The sequence below is a fragment of the Notolepis coatsorum genome (assembly GCF_963971535.1).
Source record: "Notolepis coatsorum genome assembly, contig: SCAFFOLD_267, whole genome shotgun sequence".
NCBI classification, from domain to species: Eukaryota; Metazoa; Chordata; class Actinopteri; order Aulopiformes; family Paralepididae; genus Notolepis; species Notolepis coatsorum.
In genome coordinates, this window is record NW_028170910.1 from 103,240 (window position 1) to 111,594 (window position 8,355).

Here is an 8,355-nt window from a genome sequence, read left to right on the forward strand (position 1 = left end):
TATAATGCAGATCGTAGACTGTGGGAATAGTTTCAGGAAACGGGCTGTCACTTCTTTGCGGGGGCGTGGCGATAGTTCAGGCTAACTTGAACTTGAACTCTGCTTTCGACCAGGCTCAAACTTTTGGATATGTTGTCATGGTGATTTGGAAAATCCAGGTACATGAAATCGGAAAGTCAGGCTAACCGAGTTAGCCGGATAACTTTATCCGGCTAACTCGGTTATCCCGGTACATGGAACGGGGCCCAGGGATGTAGTAGCATTGCGGATGTTTGGAGGGAGTTCCAGAGGGTGGGTGCGGCAACACAGAAGGCTCTGGGACAGACCGTGCACAGGTTGGTGGTGGGGATGGAGAGGAGACCAGAGTCAGAGGACCGCAGCCTCCGGTGTGGGATGTATGGATAGGAGGTCAGCTAGGTACCGGGGGGCAAGGGAGTGAAGGGATTTGTAGGTCGATGCAGGACTTGACTGGAAGCCAGTGGAGGTGGATGAGGATGGGAGTGATGTGGTGCCAGGGCTTGGTGTGTGTGAGAACCCTGAATTCTGGACATATTGCAGCCTGTTCAGGTCATTGCTGGGTAGCCATGAAGGACTGAATTGGAGTAGTCCAGAGACGGGAGGTGATAAAGGAGTGGATGAGTGTCTCTACAGGGAGAGATGGCCGGAGTCTGGATATATTTGAGGTGGAAAAAAGCTGATTTGGTTATTGATTTGATGTGTGAATGAAATGAGAGGGTGGAGTCCAGTATGACACCCAGGTTGTGGACTTCTGGGGAAGGGTGGATGGAGCAGGATGGAGCATCAACTTCTAGAAGGAGATCTCCAACCTTCCGGAGCAGTGACTGCTTGGCCACAACCATGAGCTCTGTCTTCTTGCTGTTAAGGCTGTCCCCGAACCCTGTTTTTGGGATTCGAACTTCGTCAGGGTTTTTCGAACGAACGTTCAAACCTTCGTTTTTAATTAAACAAAAATTTAATACTTTTTTTTTTTTTTTACTATCCAACTAAATCCTCAATTTGAATAAAGTGATTAAATCAACTTTCCAGACCCAGCCCAGGGAGAAGCCCCAGCCCAACTAAATCAATTAAATCAACTTTCTTTAATAAATATAACTCAGTTTCTTTTAATACTAGAATATTAGTGTAGCATAATCTTTATCTGCAACTGTGAAGAAAAACCCCATTGGTTTAAATGGAATGAATAGAAAAAAAATATAATTTTTTTTCTTTTTTAATAAAAAATAAAAAATTCAAATGTTGATTTAGAATTTGAATGCCAACGTAACTAACGAAGGTTCGAACGTTTGGGCTCAGCCCTACTTGCTGTACACAGTTTAAGGCAGTTGGATGACATACAGGCCTTGACGTCGAGGAGGCAATTGACAAGGTGCTGTGGGGGGAGAGGAGTGGAGGTTGAGGTGCTGATGTTGAGCTGAGTGCAGGGAACAAAATTAACTTTTTGACTTACCAGCCATTTGGCTGCTAGATTTTAAAAACTACCAGCCAGGCAGATTTTTTACCAGCCAAAAATTATAAATAGCTTTTTAGTATATCGCCATGTGTTATTATTACTATATAATACTCTCATATGCTATTTTCAATTAATATCATAAACAACATAAGGAATATTAGCATAATTTTGAGTGGACTGAAGGAATGAGTCAGCGTTAATAGTTTTAAATGCAAATAATTTATTGAAACATAGAAGTGGGGTCGGGACACACACACACACTGTTTCAACTCACCACCCCTGCATCATATTGTAGTCTAGTCTGTCTTCAAACTTCCACTCCTCTCGAAACCTTTTTATATTTGAATATCAACATTATATGTCCATCCTCAGTAATCCTCAGTTTACTATAATATACTCCTGTCCTGACTAGTGACGTCATCGTCTTTCCAAACGCACACACACAGGGAGAGTGCCCCCCCATTTCCCTTTCCCCAGTCCACACTGTCTGCTGTTCTCTATGGCTCTGCTCTGCCTCTGATCAGGATTAGCTTGTTAGCTTACGCTAACGTAACGTTCATTTCGGGCGATGTGGGCATAAAGGAATGGCGACGATGCAACGCATGTTGGATGCATTTGACACCACAGACTTTTTTCCGCTAGCAAAATAGGCGCACTGCTGTGTAGCCCCGCTCGGCTGTAATGCGAGCAGAAGCACGGACTGGGCGGATATGACTCGCGGAGTTGCCACAGGTTTTTTCAAAATAAGAGTATCATATGAACCGAACGTTGCTAGCTGACGGAGCCATAGATATTATGACTGGAGCTGCGCAGTCAACATATTCTTAAATAATAGCGCTGCCCGAGCTGGGCATGATACAGTCGAGAGAGAGAGAGAGGGAGAGGGAGAGAGAGAGAGAGGGGGAGAGAGGGAGAGAGAGGGGGCGAGAGAGGGGGCGAGAGAGGGGGAGAGAGGGAGAGAGAGGGAGAGAGAGGGAGAGAGGGGGAGAGAGGGGGAGAGAGGGGGAGGGGGGAGAGGGGGAGGGGGAGAGAGGGAGAGGGGGAGAGGGGGAGAGGGGGAGAGAGGGAGAGGGGGGGAGAGGGAGAGAGGGAGAGAGAATATATTCCCGGTAACTGGAGAAAGGTATTCCCGTAACCGAGAATACCTTTAGGTACCAGGAATACCATGCCTAGGTATTCTTGGTTACCTAAATAGGTATTCCCGTAACCTGATAGGTATTCACGGTAACTTTAGATATTGATATGTATTCCGGTGACTTGTGAAAAGGAGAGGTTACCAGGAATACTATTACCATATAGGTATTCACGGTAACTTATATGTATTCCGGTAATTAATTAATTGAAGCTAACACATCATGGAGGCCCAGGCCGTTAGCTACAAGCTAACAACACAACATGGAGGCCCAGGCCGTTAGCTACAAGCTAACACATTAATTAAATGTATTAATATTATCAGGGGTAGGCTAGCATATATAATAGAATGGTGGTGTAGACTGACTAGGGGCATGGTGGTGGTGTAGACTGACTAGGGGCATGGTGGTGGTGTAGACTGACTAGGGGCATGGTGGTGGTGTAGACTGACTAGGGGCATGGTGGTGGTGTAGACTGACTAGGGGCATGGTGGTGGTGTAGACTGACTAGGGGCAGGTTGGTGTAGACTGACTAGGGGCATGGTGGTGTAGACTAACTAGGGGCATGGTGGTGGTGTAGACTGACTAGGGGCATGGTGGTGTAGACTAACTAGGGCAGGGGTGGCCAACCCGCGGCTTGCGAGCCGCATGCGGCTCTTTGCCCGTCAATGTGCGGCTCTTCCATCCATAAAAAAAAATTAAATTTTTTTTTTTTTTTTTTTTTTTTACTTTTTTTTTTATTTTATGTCACTCATTCCATAAGGACGTAGAATAAACATTTACAATTTTTTTTTAAATGGTCCATTTGCATGTTCTTGGTATCTGAATCTAGGGACATATATGGATCAGTGTCAGAAATAGTGTGTCTGTTACTAGGCTTGAGTAAATTGTAATGAACCAAAGGAGAATATCAATTCTATTTAAATTTTTTTTTATCTTTGACTGTAAATAACACCATGCTAAAATTGACCAGACCTGAAAAATCTAAGCAAATGAATAAAGGGAAGATGATTAAACAGAAGGTTTTGTAGATACAGTACTGAATTCTGCCATCTTTTTTATAATGTAAATTTCTCCACCATTTTCATCATATTGCAACACCGTTTTTTGCAAGACGTTCACAGAAAGGTAGAGAAACTAACTGCGTTCTGTTTTATGACAATAACGTTCAGGTTTGTGGGAGATAATCCCAAAAAATAAGAGAAATTAAAAAGTAAATCCAGAAGTCAGATGATTGACAGGGGCTGGTGTGAGCTGGGTAGGGTCGTTTTTCAAAATTTGAAAGCCCTGCGTCTCTTCCTTCAAAAGACTACACTCACTTCTGGCTGTGCCACTTCCTCCTGTCAATATGCGCCGGTTTCCGACTCAATGCCCTGAGATTTCTATAATCTTATATTTCACTAATAACAGTTAAAATAATTGGTAAACAAACATAATGCTGAAAATATACACTTTTACTGTATATCTCGGGCTTAAGAGGTTAACCCTGTGAGGCCCAAATTAAAAAGAAATTAGCAACTTCAGAGGCCAGAGGGTGGGACATATAAACACATTTACTATCAAATAGCATTGTGAGGCTGAACAACAGGACCAATTGACTATACATGTGCTTAAAGGGGAACTATCTTATAAATGGCTTTTTTCAGTGTTTACCATTGTTTCTTAGCTATGTGGACTTATATTAATAGGATATATGTCTCTAATTCTCATATTGGCGAATTCTTCCAATTCTCCTCTCACAATATTCACCCTCACTGAACTGAGTCATCTGAAAATGTGCATATCTGTGATGTCAGAGATTTCTCAGCTGCATAATAATGTGGCAGTTGATGTGGCAGTTGGCACCAGGCCACACAGTGGTTGGAGCCCAGCCTCAAAACGGCTTAAGATCTTGAGGTAGAAAAATGCGGTTTTTAGTACTTGATTAGAAATACAAAACAATGCATTTAAAAAAAAAAAAACCTAGGTGTTCCATAGACTCACAGGAATTGTGTAAAAGTGCCCAAATAGTGAAAGAAATAGTAAAATAGTTCCCCTTTAATTTTTTTTAAATAAACATTATTTTTTTAAATGGCTAAAAGTGATTTTGTAATTTTGCAACCGTGGGTCTCACAGGGTACTTTTAACCCTGTGAGGCCCAAATAAAAAAGACATTAGCAACTTCAGAGGCCAGAGGGTGAGACCTATAAACACATGAAGGGTGCCGTGACTGAAAAAAAAGGTTGAGAAACGCTGGTATATGGTGTGGCTCTTTGTGGTACCACAGTAATTTTTTTGTGGCTCTTAGTCTCTGACTGGTTGGCCACCCCTGAACTAGGGGCATGGTGGTGGTGTAGACTGACTAGGGGCATGGTGGTGGTGTAGACTGACTAGGGGCATGGTGGTGGTGTAGACTGACTAGGGGCAGGTTGGTGTAGACTGACTAGGGGCATGGTGGTGGTGTAGACTGACTAGGGGCATGGTGGTGGTGTAGACTGACTAGGGGCATGGTGGTGGTGTAGACTGACTAGGGGCATGGTGGTGTAGACTGACTAGGGGCATGGTGGTGGTGTAGACTGACTAGGGGCATGGTGGTGGTGTAGACTGACTAGGGGCATGGTGGTAGTGTAGACTGACTAGGGGCAGGTTGGTATAGACTGACTAGGGGCATGGTGGTGGTGTAGACTGACTAGGGGCAGGTTGGTGTAGACTGACTAGGGGCAGGTTGGTGTAGACTGACTAGGGGCATGGTGGTGGTGTAGACTGACTAGGGGCATGGTGGTGTAGACTGACTAGGGGCATGGTGGTGTAGACTGACTAGGGGCATGGTGGTGTATACTGACTAGGGGCATGGTGGTGGTGTAGACTGACTAGGGGCATGGTGGTGTAGACTGACTAGGGGCAGGTTGGTGTAGACTGACTAGGGGCATGGTGGTGTAGACTAACTAGGGGCATGGTGGTGGTGTAGACTGACTAGGGGCATGGTGGTGTAGACTAACTAGGGGCATGGTGGTGGTGTAGACTGACTAGGGGCATGGTGGTGGTGTAGACTGACTAGGGGCATGGTGGTGGTGTAGACTGACTAGGGGCATGGTGGTGGTGTAGACTGACTAGGGGCATGGTGGTGTAGACTGACTAGGGGCATGGTGGTGGTGTAGACTGACTAGGGGCATGGTGGTAGTGTAGACTGACTAGGGGCATGGTGGTGGTGTAGACTGACTAGGGGCATGGTGGTAGTGTAGACTGACTAGGGGCAGGTTGGTATAGACTGACTAGGGGCATGGTGGTGGTGTAGACTGACTAGGGGCAGGTTGGTGTAGACTGACTAGGGGCAGGTTGGTGTAGACTGACTAGGGGCATGGTGGTGGTGTAGACTGACTAGGGGCATGGTGGTGTAGACTGACTAGGGGCATGGTGGTGTATACTGACTAGGGGCATGGTGGTGGTGTAGACTGACTAGGGGCATGGTGGTGGTGTAGACTGACTAGGCGCAGGTTGGTGTAGACTGACTAGGGGCATGGTGGTGGTGTAGACTGACTAGGGGCATGGTGGTGGTGTAGACTGACTAGGGGCATGGTGGTGGTGTAGACTGACTAGGGGCATGGTGACCAGGAATACCTGTTTTTTTTCAAAATTCAGTTCAAATGCCATATTGGAATAACAAAACAACGATTGTGTGCAGACAATTGAAAATGTTGGGTTCCTTTCCACTTTCTTGAATATAGAAATATATATAGAGTATAGAGTATTTTTTGCACTTGTTTGTTAAGTTACTGGGAATACCCTTTCCTTGTTTTTGCTCATTTTAACAGACAAAACACACAACACATTCTAGTAATTCTGGTTTACACCTAACCCTTATTATTGCTATGATTTCCAAAAATAAAATCTCACCAATCTTTAGTAAAATAGGAGATTTAAGTGTTTATCTGGAATTGTGAGGATAGGTATTCGCGGTAACCTGGGATCAAAATGTGAAAGGTAATTATCTCCTAAAATAATTGGCCACAAAAGACGAAACTCATTTTGGTTGTTCATTGGGGTGCCAAGATCATGCCCAAAACATATCATGCATCTGCCATGAAAATTAAGCCTTTTTTGTTTGTTATCAATTGAAGGCCATGAACTATGTTGACTCATATCCCATACCCGGATTTTTCCTTCAGATTCAGCTACATTTGAATTCTCTTGAGATAACTCAGGGATAACTATGGTATTATGTTACATGATGATGATATCCCTACAAAACAACCAAAACATTTAAATTCTCTCTTAAATTGGAGGAGATAGTGAATTGGTATTCCCGGTAACTTCCGCCATCCCTCATTACATGATTTTTTTTTTTAAAGGTGAATTATTTGGCATCTATAACAATCATTTATTTAAACAATCAGTGTTAAACAGCAGTCTGTTATAATCACATTTTTATGAGCTAACGAATTCCGTTATATTGGACATTTGTATTAATTATATCAAGCGAAGAACTGAGAAATTTGGCAGAGAGAGACGGCAACATTATCGTGGGGTTCACTGAAATCTATCTCCGCCTCCCAACGAAGCGATAAACGAATCCCAATAGTATGCAGCTGCAGAGCCAGTGGCGCTCTCAGGTCCGGTCTGAGGACCGCTCAGCAGCGCCACCCACCCAATGGCTGAATTGCCAATGGCTGAATTGGAGTATTGCACTGTGCGGGCACAACTGTGAGCTCTGCGGCTCTGCAGTTGCATGCTTCTTGCTAATCCAGCGTCAAACTCCCGCCCCGCCATTCTCATCAGCAAACCACAGGTCACGCTGCAAACGTGCTGTGCGCGTGATATGATATAGGAACACACATCGTTGTCATTATTAGACCTGCTTGGTGAAGCAACAATGAAACAAATGTAACTATTTTAATACAATTCAAATTGTGCTTAGAGGGAATTATTTTCACAGGACATTATGACCGGCGATATTTAAATATGTCGGACTTCAACAGATTTCCCTGGTAAAAAAACTGTAATTGACTTCCGGTTTTGAGATGGGTGGATAGGAGACCACTGAAAGAGCTCCCGGTCAAATAACTCGAGAAAGGGAAGTAAAACCGTCTAAAACAGAATAAAAGGTGAAAATTCAAAGATATAAGAGAAAAGGAAGGATGTGCACGAGAAAAAGTGAGAGAAATAAGACCCCAGAAGACGTACAAACACCGGAGGAAAAATCTAACCTCGAGGAAATGACTGAAGAAATGGCTCAGACGAGCGTGACGCAGGGAGGCAGGGAAGGAGACCCCGTGGAGCCCGCCTGGTTAACAAGAATACAAACGACCATGCTGGCTGGGCAGGAACTACAAGCCAAGGCTAACCGAGAGCTACAAGCTAACGTGCAGGCTAATGCAAAGGCTATTCAAGCTATACAAGACAGCATACAAGTTAGCACACAAGCTAACACGAGGAACGTGCAAGCTAGCGCGTTGGCTAGCCAACAAGAGTTACAAACTAGCATACAAGCTAGCGTGATGGCTAACCAGGCGAGCACGCAGAATATCCAAGACAGCATTGATGGACTGAGGGAAGAGTTGAAGAGGGGACAGGACGAACTCAGAGGGGAAATGGATAAAGGACTCGAGGCAATGAACGGAAAAATACAAGAGCAAGAGAAAGACATAAAGATGTTGGAAGAAAGGACGGCCGATACGGAAGAATGGAATACAGAAATGCATGATATTCTGAAAGAGACGCTCGAACAACAGAACATGATGAGAGGAAAGCTAATGGACTTGGAGGGGAGGTCGAGGA